Source organism: Caretta caretta, chromosome 6, assembly GCF_965140235.1.
Source record: "Caretta caretta isolate rCarCar2 chromosome 6, rCarCar1.hap1, whole genome shotgun sequence".
In the NCBI taxonomy this organism is placed as follows: Eukaryota; Metazoa; Chordata; order Testudines; family Cheloniidae; genus Caretta; species Caretta caretta.
The window spans coordinates 6,964,035-6,978,044 of NC_134211.1; the positions used below are offsets into that span (position 1 = coordinate 6,964,035).

The 14,010-nt window shown below is 52.8% G+C and overlaps 1 pseudogene; it reads left to right on the forward strand.

The window, feature by feature from the left end:
* Positions 1-11,985, forward strand: part of LOC142072418 (interferon-induced very large GTPase 1-like) — a 35,802-nt pseudogene extending 23,817 nt beyond the window's left edge.
* Positions 11,986-14,010: the final 2,025 nt, after the last annotated feature.

A 14,010-nucleotide genomic window follows, 5' to 3' on the forward strand; every position in this document is an offset into this window, starting at 1 on the left:
GCCCCTTCAGTCAGTCCTGGGTGGCTGAGAACGTCGGCGTGTAGCTAGTGCACAGCTCCTTGATTTGCTGTCGCTGCATATGCCCAAGGGTCATGGAGAGGTTTACCTTTTCCACACCACCATCACTTTTTCCTTTGTAGTAGACACCTTTAGGCCACTCAGCGTTCTCTCCTCCCTGGGCTGTAAACTGACAAATCTTTAATTCTTTGGAATAAAAGGGCTTTAGAGAATTAATATGGTACACCTTAGGCTTTCGGTTGGAGGTGGGGAATGCTATGAGAAAATTAACAGCTCCCAGGAGCTCTTGGACCATTAATGGCCCTTCCCACAACGCTTTTATTCTGTGGGCCTAGAGTGCCTTCAAGACCATGACCTGGTCCCCTACACTGAAGGAATGCTTTCTGGCATGTTTATCTTACCAGGCTTTTGGCTCTTTTTGAGCATCCTGTAGGTTTTCTTTGGCAAGGGCTAAAGAGGTTTGGCAGGTGTTTTGCAGGTTAGTTACAAAGTTCAGAATGTTAGTTCCTGGAGAAGGTGTAAACCCCTCCCATTGCTGCTTTACCAACTGTAATGGCCCCTTAACCTTGTGGCCATATACAAGTTCAAATGGTGAAAACCCTAAACTGGGATGTGGTACAGCTTTGTAGTCAAAAAGCAACTGCTGCAACACTAGGTCCCAATTATTGGAGTGCTTATTTACAAATTTACATATTATGGCCCCCAAAGTTTCATTAAACTTCTCCACCAGGCCATTTGTTTGATGGTGGTAAGGAGTGGCAACCACGTGGTTCACCCCATGAGCTTCCCAAAGGCATTCCATAGTTCCTGCCAGGAAATTAGTTCCTGCATCTGTAAGGATGTCGGAGGGCCAACTTACACTGGCAAAAATGTCTGCTAGTGCCTGGCACACACTTTTAGCCCTGGTGATGCTTACAGCTACTGCTTCTGGCCATCGGGTGGCAAAATCCATGAAAGTCAGTTTGTACTGCTTTCCTCTGGCTGTCTTTTTTGGAAAAGGAGCCAGAATATTTACAGCTACTTGCTGAAATGGAACCTCAATGATGGGGAGTGGCTGGAGAGGGGCTTTGACCTGGTCTTGGGGTTTTCCCACTCTGTGGCACACCTCACAAGACCGGACATAGGTAGAAACATTCTTGCCCATTCCCTCCCAGTGGAACGACTTTCCCAAATGGTTTTTGGTTCTGTTCACCCCAGCATGGCCACTAGGATGATCATGGGCTAAGCTTAATAGCATTACCCGGTACTTAGTTGGAACTACCAACTGTCTCTGAGGATGCCAGTTTTCCTCGTATCCACCAGAAAGAGTTTGCTTGTATAAAAGTCCTTTTTTTACAACAAACCTGGATTGATTCGAAGAGCTGAGAGGTGGTGGGTTGTTCCGTCCAAGCTCTCTGGAGGCTTTGATCTGCTTTCTGTTCGGTCTGGAACTGTTCCCTTGATGCTGGAGACATCAATTCCTGATTGGATTGTGGACCTGGGCTTGGTCCCTCTGGAAGCGATGCAGGTGATGGGGCTGTTTTAGTTGACTGTGAACCGCTCTTGGCTGGTGCACTATGTTGGGGTTTAGGCTCTGGCTGAGCCTCTTGTGTAGGGTTATCTGCTGCTGCCAGTGCAGGTTGGGTGGGGCCCTCTGGTGTTGGGGTTGCAAGTACTGGATTCAGTGCTGGCAATGGGTCTGGTGCTGTTTTTTTTGCCGGTTCCAGTTCTGGGACTGGCTCTGTCTGGGTCTCTGTGACTGGATTCACTACTGCTGTTGCAGACGTTGGTATGGGGTCTGGTTCCAATATCTTTGAGTGGGTCCTGGTAGAAGTCTCCGAAATAGAGCTAGGTGTGACAGCTTGCTTAGCCTGTCTGCGGGTGACCATTCCCAACTTCTTGGCTAGCTTCACATGATTGGCCAAGTCTTCCCTCAACAGCATGGGGATGGGATAATTATCATAGACTGCAAAAGTCCACGTTCCTGACAAGCCCTTGTAGCGAACAGACAACTTGTCTGTAGGCAAGTCAAAACAGTTGGCCTTGAAGGGTTGAATTGTCACTTGGACCTCTGGGTCAATTAAATTGGGGTCCACTAAGGAAGCCTGGATAGCCAATACTCCGGTGTCCCTCCATTTTGTGACCTTCTTCCTGCCCACACTCACAGTTTCCCTCCACTCTGAGGGTGTCTGGGAGGCATCTGGGCCTGAGGACCTCTGGTGTGATTTTGGTGCAATGAACTATAATTTCCAGGGGTTCTTGGGGCAGTTGGGCTTGACATGTCCCGGCTTGTTACATTTAAAACTTTGCCCAGCTGACTGGTCACTGGGGCGAGGTGGGTTGCTGGAGAACGGTGTGGTGGGACAACAAGGTGTCTGAAGTGTTCCTTGGGGTGTAGTTGGGGCCTTGGGCTGCCCCGGGTAGTAGGATGTGGTCTGAGGGTGTCCCTTCTGGTATCCGCTCCAACTGTGACCAGGGTTGTTCCTCTCTCCTTCCTCCACCCGTTTTGTTCCGGTTTGCCCCGCCTCTCTGGCAGTCTGGGACTGCTTGTATAGATCAGCATAAAAAGCAAGACTTCCTGCTGAGTCCATTTTTTTATCCCATAAACACTGCTTTCTATCATCCTTGGACATATTCAGGAATTGCTCCTGTATTATCAAATCCCGTATTCCTCCAAAGCTAGTTACATCCTGTCCATTGAGCCATTTCTCAAACAGATCTGTTCTCTGGTTTACATAAGCCACATTACTTAGTCCAGGTCCTCTCTTAAGGGCTTTCACTTTTACTCTGTAAGTTTCAGGTGTAACTTGAAATTGTTTTAAAACCAAACCCTTGGATTTATTATAGTTCGAAGCCTCCTCAATCACCATCTTATTGAATATGTCCAGAGCTCTTCCAGGCAATCTTGCGGCCGATCTGGTCATCTTGTGAGCTTCAGGGATTTGATGGAGTGTGCAAAGTCTCTCAAAGGTGAGAAAATATTCAGCAATATCACTGGATTCATTATACTGTGGACATAGTGTAATGGATTGTTGGGGAAGGATTTGTGGATTGTTGGGGAAGGATTGTTAGGGTTATTTGGTATATTCTGCCGAGCCTTTGCCTTCTCCATCTCCACTGTATGCTTCCTCTCTTTTTCCTTCTTCTCCTCTGCATGCTTCTTTTCTTTTTTCCTCTCCTCCATTTCTTTTTCCTTTGCCTCCATTTCTTTTTTTGCCTTCATTTTCTCTACCTGAGTTCGACCCATCTTTTATGTTCCTTTTGTTTTTCCTCAGCCTCAAATCTGGCTAATTGCAGCTTCTGTTGAACATGGCATTCTGTCCTCCTAACCTCTCTGTTTTTAACTCACTTTACACCCAAGAGTTAGAAATAAAGCAAAAAACCCAAAAACCCTGACTTGTAAAATTTTGCTGTCCTGTAACCCGATACCTTTTTTCTTTGATAGCTGTTCTCAGCCTACAGAAAACTCCTTTTGTTATGCCTGCTGCTCTGTCCCCCAGACAGAGAGACAAAATCTACAGCTGCAATCACTTTTTACAAAACCTTTTAAAATCCTGCTGTGCTTCTGGTCCAAAATGATCCCACCACTGCCACCATGTCAAGGTTCCTTCCCCACTCTGAACTTTAGGGTACAGATGTGGGGACCTGCATGAAAGACCCGCTAAGCTTGTTTTTACCCGTTTAGGTTAGAAACTTCCCCAAGGTACAAACTTTGCCTTGTCCTTGAACAGTATGCTGCCACCACCAAGCATTTTAAACAAAGAACAGGGAAAGAGACCACTTGGAGACATCTTCCCTCAAAATATCCCCCAAGGCTCTACACCCCCTTTCCTGCAAAGGCTTAATAATAATCCTCACCAATTGGTACAGGAGAACCGAGACCCAAGCCCTTGGTTCTTAAGAACAATGAAAAATTAGTTAGTTTTTTAAAAGAAGAATTTTAATAAAAGTAAAGGTAAAAGAATTATCTCTGTAAAATCAGGATGGTAAATACCTTACAGGGTCATCAGATTTATAACACAGAGAATCCCTCTAGGCAAAACCTTAAGATACAAAAAGACACAAAAACAGGAATATACATTCCCTCCAACACAGCTTATTTTACCAGCCATTAAACAAAAGAAAATCTAACACATTTGCTAGTTAGATTACTTACTAACTTAACAGGAGTTGGAAGGCTTGCATTTCTGATTTGTCCCCAGCAAAAGCATTACACAGACAGACAAAACCCTTGATTAGTCCCCCGCCCCCCTCCAGATTTGAAAGTATTTTGTTCCCTCATTGGTCATTTTGGGTCAGGTGCTAGCGAGGTTATCTTAGCTTCTTAACCCTTTAGAGGTGAAAGGGTTTTGCCTCTGGCCAGGAGGGATTTTATAGCACTGTATACACAAAGGTGGTTACCCTTCCCTTGATCTTTATGACACACCCTGTGCCCATTGGCTCACCAAGGCGCCAGGACGGAGCCACGGGAGCCCCACTGACACCAGTGGGAGTGGCCCAGCCACATTCCATGGCAGGAGATGCTGGGCAGAGTTGGGGGAACTCCAGCCTCCCCTGATAATGTTGGGTGGGGGCTGATGGCCACGGGGCCCTGAGGCTGATGGGGCTGAGGTCATCTCTGGGAAGGGCAGGGTGGGGACCTTGATGCCATGGGGTTCCTTGTTGAGGATGGGGGACATTGAGCCATTTCTCTACCCTGCATTCTCACAGCAGGAGCATAAATGATGCTTTTCTCCTTCTCTCCCTGGTGCAGAGACCCTCAGTGCCCAGCTGGAGGAGGAGGAGGAGGAGGATGTGTCCCCTGAAGAAGACACCATCAGGGTCATCCAGCAGCACCTCCAGGGCAGAGTTGAGGTACAAGAATCTTCCAGCTGCACTGCCCCCAAGTCTGTCCTGCCCCTTGTTCCATCCCCACCCACATTCGGGGTCTTGTCCCAGAGAATCCATCACCCGCAATGGGGGGCACTTCTCCCCTGTTACCTGGCACCCCAAAGTGGGGGTGTTCATCTCATGCAGGCCAAGGTGTCCGCTCCCCGCAGACACTGCCCCAGTTACAACCCTAGTCTGTGCAGGGTGACACTGATTTTGGGAAGAGGGGCGACTTTCCCTGTCCAACTCCAGGGAAGTCCTGAGACCTGGAGCTTTTGTAGGTGGGGTGGGGAGGTCCCTACCTGACCATCTCTCTCTCTCTCTTTCTCTCTCCCACAACCCCACTCTTAGTGGGTGGAGGACAGGGCCAAACAGCTCCGCTTCCTCCACGCTGTCCCACGTCTGTGCTTGTCGGCACAGCAGCAGGGGTGGGACACTCTGGAGCCGCACTTCTCCAAAGCGGCCCTTGTGGAGAGCATTGCGGTGAGTGGGACCCCGTGCCCGGCTCCTGGGGTGAGGGAGCCCAACATGGGAGGAAGAGTTAGTGGGGCTGGAGGGGGAAGCAGAGGACAGGGCTTCCTGGGGATGAGGGCTGGGGAGCAGGGAAAGAGGAAATTCTGACACTGATGGGGAACTGGCAGTGGGGAAACTGTAAGGCCGGAGGGGCAGCTGAGGCTGAGGGGAGGGAAGAATTGGGTGGGAGAGGAGGAAGGAAAGAGTAAGTTTGATGGATGGGAGGAATGGGGAGGCCAGCTGGTTGGGGGTGGGGGTGACACTGACTGTTTCTGCAGAGCACTTTGGCCTCCTCCCTGGGAAGCGCCTGTGGGTCTACAGGGCCTGAATCTCACATGCAATTTTATCTCCTTGGGGTCTCTCAGGAGCTGATTGAAGATCTGCCCATGGTGTCTGAGCCGAGCTCCATCGTCTCCAGCTCCATGGCCGCGGTTTGCAGCCTCAGGTACCAGGACCCTCCCATCCAGCTGCTCTAACCCTGGTGCAGATCCTCTCGGGCCTAGATTAACCCCAGCCGTGTCTGTTTGCATCCCCCAGCAGAGGAGTTGGGAACATCCCCTCTTTCCTGGCTGGGGGTGATTTCACTCCCGTAACGTGACAGTGGCCATAGGGAGGGATCATTGCAGGGGAGGAGGGTCATGTGCATGACACTGCCAGCGCCACTCCGGTGCTGCCAAGCATAACACGGGCTCCTCTTTCCCTCCAGCAAACTGAAGCCACCACTTGCCCTGGAGCTGGAGTCACGTCTCCTGCGGGCTCTACTCTACACCATTTTCACCATGGGCACGGGGCAGGACACCACCCACTTCCGGGTAGGTCATGATCCTACTTCTCTGTCCCAGGAGCAGGAGCGGCCTCTGGTCCCTGCCCCCTCGGTTTGATGGAGCTGCTGAGAATAGGGGAGGGGTGAGCAGAGCGGGGGGCAAGCCCGGGCAGGGCGTGTGGGGTGGGGGGGATGACACAAACTGCAAGGGAGGGCCCCTTCCCGCCAGTGAGGATTGCGTTACCCCTCTGTGGCTGATCCCAGCCTTCCCTCTTCTCCTCATTGTGTGCTCTTCTGCCTGGACTTTCCCAGGGATCCTACCTCCCACCCATTGCGGTTTGGCTTTTCCATATTCTGCTGGGTACCAGGCCCTGCGCAGAGAACTGCTAAGGGCAAGGATTGAAGAGCCAGCAGGCATCCAGCCATGAACTCTTGCTAAGTGTCCCTGCAGTGATGTGAATGGCAGAGGCCAGGATGTACCTTTTGGGTCTGGCCAGGGCTCCCCAGAGAACCCTCCTGGTCCCCTGAGAGGGGTAGCCCCATGTCCCATGACTGACGGGTGCTCCCTCTTCTTGCAGGCTGTCAAGGTTCCTTCCCCACTCTGAACTCTAGGGTACAGTTGTGGGGACCTGCATGAAAACCTCCTAAGCTTACTTTTACCAGCTTAGGTTAAAACTTCCCCAAGGTACAAACTATTTTACCCTTTGCCCTTGGATTTCCACTACCACCACCAAACTTTATCTGGGTTTACTGGGAAAACAAAGTTTGGACACGCCTTTCCCCCCCAAATCCTCCCAACCCTTGCACCCCACTTCCTGGGGAAGGTTTGGTAAAAATCCTCACCAATGTGCATAGGTGACCACAGACCCAAGCCCTTGGATCTTAGAAGAATGAAAAAGTATTCAGTTTCCTTACAAGAAGACTTTTAATAGAAGTAAAAAGAAAAGAATTACCTCTGTAAAATCAGGATGGTAAATACCTTACAGGGTAATTAGATTCCAAACATAGAGAATCGCTCTAGGCAAAACCTTAAGTTACAAAAAAGACACACAGACAGGAATATTCATTCTATTCAGCACAGCTCTTTTCTCAGCCATTTCAAGAAATCATAATCGAACACCAACCTAGCTAGATTACTTACTAAGTTCTAAGACTCCATTCCTGTTCTGTCTCCGGCAAAAGCATCACACAGACAGACACAGACCCTTTGTTTTTCTCCCTCTTCCCAGCTTTTGAAAGTATCTTGTCTCCTCATTGGTCATTTTGGTCAGGTGCCAGAGAGGTTACCTTTAGCTTCTGAACCCTTTACAGGTGAGAGGATTTTTCCTCTGGCCAGGAGGGATTTTAAAGGGGTTTACCCTTGCCTTTATATTTATGACACAGGCTCTGCACAACACCTACTTAGGGATCCGGGACACCATGCTCGGGGGCCTGCTGGCAGAGACCCCCACCACGGACAAGCTGCAGCACCTCTTGGAGGTGAGCAGAATGGGAGGGTCTGGGGGGGAATTTACCATGAACCCCGTGGGAGGTCTGCAAAGGAGAGACTAGAAGAACCATGTTTCCATTGTGTCCTCCCAGCTTGGACCCAGATGGCCACGCTTTCCCAGAGCCATCAGTGCAGTTGAATGCTGGGACCCTTCCGCCATCTGGGGTAGCGGTGGCGGGGAAGGGGCGGGGGCAGAGGGAAGGAGCTGGGACTGTCAGCCAGAGCTCTGCACGGTTCCATTGAGCACTAACAGTGAGCACCAGGCCTGGCTGGGGACTGACAGACTGAAACCCCTGTGCGATCTGGGACACAGGCCTCTGAGAAAAGTTACTGGCTCCTTTCTAGGGAGACCCTGAGATACAGGAGAAGACTGAGGGAATCAGCTCTTCTGTCCTAGGGACACGGCAGTTCCTGGAGCGATTGTCCCCACGGCCCCTCCATCCATCCTACCAAGGCCTCTGGAGCTGGGGTCTGGGGGCACAGGGCATGTGCCTTGATCCTGATGGGCTGTTGATGGATCAGGGGTTCAGAGCAAATAGACCAGCCCCAAGGCTGAGCTTTGTCCCAGGCTGGAGAGACAGTGACAGCTTGTGCCCAGCAAGATGTGGGCAGTGTCATGAACCCCCACATGAGGAGTCAGATATTCCACCCTGAGCACAAGTTCTCCGCCCCATGTGGAGTGGGAGAGGCTCGTTTGTAGAGCATGTAAGCCTGCCGGCTGACCCTCCCCTGCCTTCTTCTCCCGCAGCACCTCCATTTCTGGCTCGACTCCAGAAACACTCAGGAGAGAGCTAGGGCCATACGGAGCAGCGCTGCCCTGCTCCGATTTGCCACCTCCCTCTCCGGATTTGACGTAAGTGACCTTTGATCCCAGCATCCTGCAGAGCTAGGGCTTGAGTCAAATTCCTCATCCCCTGGTTAAGTGGTCCCCCCTGGCTCCGTAAGGGACTGCGACATTCCATAGGCCACTGGCTGGCAGGGTCGTGCCTGGCCTCAGTGCCCTTGTTACTCTGGAGAAGCCTGGGAGCTAGTACTCATAGAGGGCCCAGGCCGTGGGTCCCTTTGCTTCCTTGGGGGCAGAGAGAAAGAGGGCTCTAGTTCCTCTCCCCCAGCGCCTCCTACAGATGGATGGGAGCAGAGCTCTAGCCCGGGGAGCTGGGGAGCTGAAGGCAGAATGTTGATGGATTCCCCCCTTCTCCTCCTCCACCAGACCTCCTCCGATTTCCCCAAGGCGGGCAACTTTGTGCTGCGGCTGGGTCTCTACATCTCTGACCCAGCCGATGACATCAGCCGGCAAGCCAGGGATGGGGTCTATTGGCTGCAGAGGCTCCTGCTGCAGAGGAGGGGTAAGAAACCCAGCTGGGCAATGGGTCCCCATAGAAATGAGTCCCTTGGAGTTGGAGACTAGCTCCAGCTGGCCATTGGGACACCAATAGAACTAAGGCCTCTGCTCTTAGACCAACTGCAGCAGGGCAGAGGGACCCCAGTGGAAAGAAGGCCCCTGTTTTGGGCCCCCCACTTACTGGCCAAGGGACCCTACAGAAAGAAGCTCCCTCCTCTGAGACTGACCCCAGCTTAGATGATGACTCACACTCATTTCCCTAATTCAGGGAGAGAGGAAGGGGACGAAGATGCCAGGGAAATTGGCTGCTTTACCTCATAGCCTGGCTCTGTCCCCCCAGTCCAGAGAAATCAGCCCGCCCAGGGGGCTGCCAGCTGGTGAGGGGACAGGAACGGACCTATTGAGACACATGGAGGGAAAGAGCCCATCATGAAGGCAGGGGCAGGGGCCACAGGGGACGGACACAAAGCTTGTAGAATGTCACCAGTTGGGTAGCTAGGGCCAGATCCTGAAGTCAGTGGCTGTGGGGCGTTTTCAGCATTAGCAGCCACCATTAACAAGCACCCATGCCCAGAGCACAATGACCGTAAGGGTCACCTGATTACTGTGACGAATGAGACAAATCCCCCTTCAGGTACTAAACCACCTGGTGGGGACCCTGCGACTCCATTGGGCCGTGGATGTCATGAGGACCCCAGCCAGTGTTCACCCAGCAAAGGGAACAGAAGGAAACAGGCATGAAAGCCAGATGCCAAACCTCCCCAATGGGTGTGTCTTTCTCCCCCAGGGCTGAACATCAGAGAGGAGAGTGATCTGTGGTGTCGGGACGGGCTCCAAGACACCGAGCGCCTGGCATACAGGAACATGGCCAGGGTGGGGGAGGTAAGGACTCTCCGCCAGGGCATTGCAGTAGATCAGGTGTGGAGCTGTCTTCCCCTGCAGTGAGTGTGTTCTGTAGGGGGAGGGATAGCTCAGTGGTTTGAGCATTGGCCTGCTAAACCTAGGGTTATGAGTTCAATCCTTGAGGGGGCCATTTAAGGACCTGGGACAAAAATCTGTTGGATGATTTAGTTGTGGATTGGTCCTCCTTTGAGCAGGGGGTTGGACTAGATGAACTCCCGAGGTCCCATTCAAACCTGATATTCTATGATACTTATTTCTAGCAGACAGTGTTCGGCTGCAAGAGGCCGAGGAGCCTGGGCTGCAGCCTTGCTAGCGGTCCAGGCTTGTGTGTGTTGCATGGATCCATGGTTATATGGCATAAAAGGGATCCTCTGGTGGGTTGAGTTAATGAAGGATTGTATCTCCAGGCATCTGGCCCTGCTCACTGTCTCCTTGGCTGACACCCTGGTGTCTGAGAGGGGAGCCCCTGTGTCAGTGAGTTGGGAAGCTCACACCAGCAATTGCTGGACCAGATCCTTGTTGGATTCCCTGCACCTGTGGAGCACAGGCAGGGTGTGGGGTTTGCTGAGCACCAGGGCAAGTTAGGAAGCAGAACCTGCCAATGCCCTGGGCGTTGTGTGAGGGACACTGAGCTCCTTTCCTGGGCTGAGTCACTGCAGCATATGTGACGCTCGTGGGATTGTCGGTGGGGTGGGGAGCAGGAACGGAAGCAGATCGAAAAGGCCCCTAACCTCTAGCGGGTGAGCTGCAGGAAATAGCGCTGCTGGGAGCAGTAGCGGGTCCTTTGTTGTCTTTGTGAGCTGGGTTCCAGAGCGCGCAGACACGTTCCCAGCCTGTCATGGCACCTGTGGTGACTCCCGCTCCAGAAATAGCTATTCCTCAGTGCCTGCAAACTCTTCCTGAAGGGGGTTCCTTGGTCCATGGGACCCCAAAAGTTGGCTGCACAAGGAGGACTCTTGTCCACCTTGTGAGATACTAGAGGGATTTGGAGCCTGGTTCTGGACAATTGACAAGGGCTCTGGTGCTGTTGGTTTTAGGTCTTTGGAGAGATCTTCACGGAAGGCCAGAAAAGATCTTTCCTCCAGGCATCGCTTCTGGCCATACATGACCCCCAGCTCCGTGTCAGCCAGGCTGGGCTTGTGCTGACATATTCTATCCTGGGGGAAGCCGGCCAGCTGATCGGGAATGAGGTAACTAAAGAAGGATCAATTGGGGAGGGACACCCAGGGCCTTTCACCTCCAGGCTATTGACAGTCACTCCCATCACATACCCGTGCACTGACCTGGGAGCAAGGAGAGGATGAACCCGGGCAGGTGCCATTGGTAGGTGTCAGCTTCTCCCCTGAGCAGCTCAAAGCAGAGCAGACCCAGCTCGGCTATTTCCTAACAGGTGTCACATCAACATGACACGCTGCTATTGCTCATGCTAGGGGCTGCGAACTCCCCCTGTGAGAGATTCATACCCCTCCCAGCCTCAGGCTGGTTCCTAGGGCCCTAGTATCATGTTATCCCAGCCACCACCTGCTCTGGGAGAACTGGAGGAGTCAGTCAGCAGAGGCTGCTGAAGTGCCCCATTCCCCAGAGCTACTGTCCATGGCATCATCTTAATAACGGGGGGCGGGAGGGGTCCCTTGGGGAAGGTGTCCACATCCTCTTACCCCACAGCACTACTGCCCAGAGCCTTCCAGCCCCTCAGCTGGAGGGGGAGAGGGTGGATGAGGGGATTCTGGGGAGCGGAGCTTAATCCGTGGCTGGGTTGGGAGGTAGAATAGCTCTCACAGGGGGACTGAGAGGAAGGGGACAGGAGTTCATTCCACAGTGGTGGGAGTGGGGTTGGAGGTCACTCGAGAGGAGACAAGATTTCGTCTCGGAGGGTTGGGTGCGGGAATCTGTCCCTTGGATGTGGGGAGGGTTGGGGTGGAAATTTTGCTGGCTCCCAGTGCCGTTCATGCCCTTCATTGCCATGGGTGTTGGAGGCTCTGACCAATCCTTGTTCCCTTGCAGCAGGAGGACGTGACAGCGGCGATCATGGCGCACCTGTTCTACATCCGGTGCTTGCGCCAGGTGCCCAAAGCGCTGCAGGGGCTGTGCTCCGTGGGACAGCCTTGAAGGGCCCCCCCTTCCCATGCCCAGAAGCTCCCACTCCCTGCCGCAGGTACTGCTCTTTCCTGCTGGGCCTGGGGGAGAAGGGCTAGGGGGAGGGGCCATAAACCCCACAGCACTGAGAGAAACCCAGGCCGAGCACCTCGCTCTCACCACCCTGCCCCACCCTGACCCCTGGAGCTGGGGCCAGGCCACATAACGCTCCCTGCCCCCATGCCCAGAGGCCAGTTTCAGAAGCATCAGGCTTTCAGGGCCATGGGACTGGCCCAGAAATGGGAGCATCCGCAGAGCCAGGGTTTATCCTCAGTAACCATTGCATTCTGGGAGGGGTGGCCCGGTGTGGAGCCCTCCCCTGTCGTCACTGCTCAGACCTCCCCATTGCCCATGTTACCCCGTCGCAGTGAATGTCTGACCATCCCCCACCTGGAGCCCAAGCCACACACATGGTATCTGAACCCTTCCCAGACAGGAATGAAACTCCCCCCTAACACCTTGGGGCAAGGAAGGATCCTCCCCATCTGGAAGGTGGGGACTGAGACACAGAAGAAGGGCTGCAATCCTGGTCACACACTCCTGGGGGTAGATCTGGGAACTGGAGTGGATCCCAGGCTAGTCCCTTTCCCCGAGAGGCAACTTCACTTTCTGCCCTTTTTTCTCCCCTCCTGCTGGGGGGGCGGGTCTCTGAGTGTGAAATGAACCAGGAGGGGGATGGGGTCCTGGCACAATGCTTGGGTGGGAGCTCCCCTTGGCTTGGACCCCAGGGTCAGAGACATCTTTGTCATCTTGCTCTCCTTCTTTTATTCCTAGGAAGGGAGTCCCCCGATTAGGGGTCTCTAGGGATCCAGCTAGGCAGTGCGTAGGAGAACCTGTAAGTCATCCTGGTTCCCGCCTGCATGCACCACCCTGTCCTGCCCTGCCCTCCGGTTCTTCATTGTTGACTCTGGTTTGACCCTTGGCTCCGGTCTCTGATTATGACTTTGGCGTGACCCTTCTTGGCTCCAGATGTTGCCTGCTCACCTTGATTCCATATCTCCTTGCCCTTCTTTAGCCCCGCTCCAGGCCCTCCACTGACCCGCTCCAGCATTGCCTTCTCCTCCTGATCTTCCCCAACCACTCGGACGTTGACTACCCGGCTTTGACCCTCGGCCTGTATCTGGACTCTGGCTTGACACTGACTTGGCTGATCTTTGCTCTCTGACTACCGGGCTATGACCTTTGGCATGGATTTAGACTCTGGCCCTGGTTCTGCTTCTGCTTTGTCGATGGACTCTGATCTCGGTTTTGACCCTGCTGTGTCCCTGGACCTTGATTCTAGTACCACTCTTAGCCTCGGCACAATCCTGCACCTTGCTGCAACCTGTGCTCCCACCCCTGGGCATCATTATCAGATGCAGTACATGACATTAGGTGGTGCAACTTTTTGGAGAAAAGCAGGATCTCCGCAAATCAGTGGCCTCTATGCAACAGGGACACACCACACCAGGTGTGAACCAGGGCCTCACTACATGAGCCTGGCCCGATGATGTCCCTGCTGGAGCTGCACAATGGAAATGATTGAAAATGTTGAGGTTCCTTGAACCAGCCTCTGCCTCTGGACCTACTCCACCTTCTTGACTCGGACACCCGGCATTCCTGATCAATACCCGGATTACATGGATAGCTTTGAAAGAAATGGGGACTCGTTGCCTCTGCACCAGGACTATGACTGCCCTCTTGACCTGCAACCTTGGTTGAAAGTTGCCTTCACCAGTATTTACATATTGGTGGAACCAGAATTAGTGGCTCTCCTTGAGTACAGGCTTGAAAACCGGTCCTAAGAGTTTATGAGCAAATTAGCGTTTCCCACGGGTGCCCAGGCCTTTTTGGGGAAGAAGAAATGTGGGACTCTACTATGTCTCTCTTTAGACAATCAGCCCCTGAAAAAAAGGATCATTTGGAACCATAACCTCCAGTTAGGAATCCCACAATTGTTTGCTCGCAGGAAATCTGCAAAGTTGTTCATCAAACTTCATCTGTGAGGATTTCCAATCT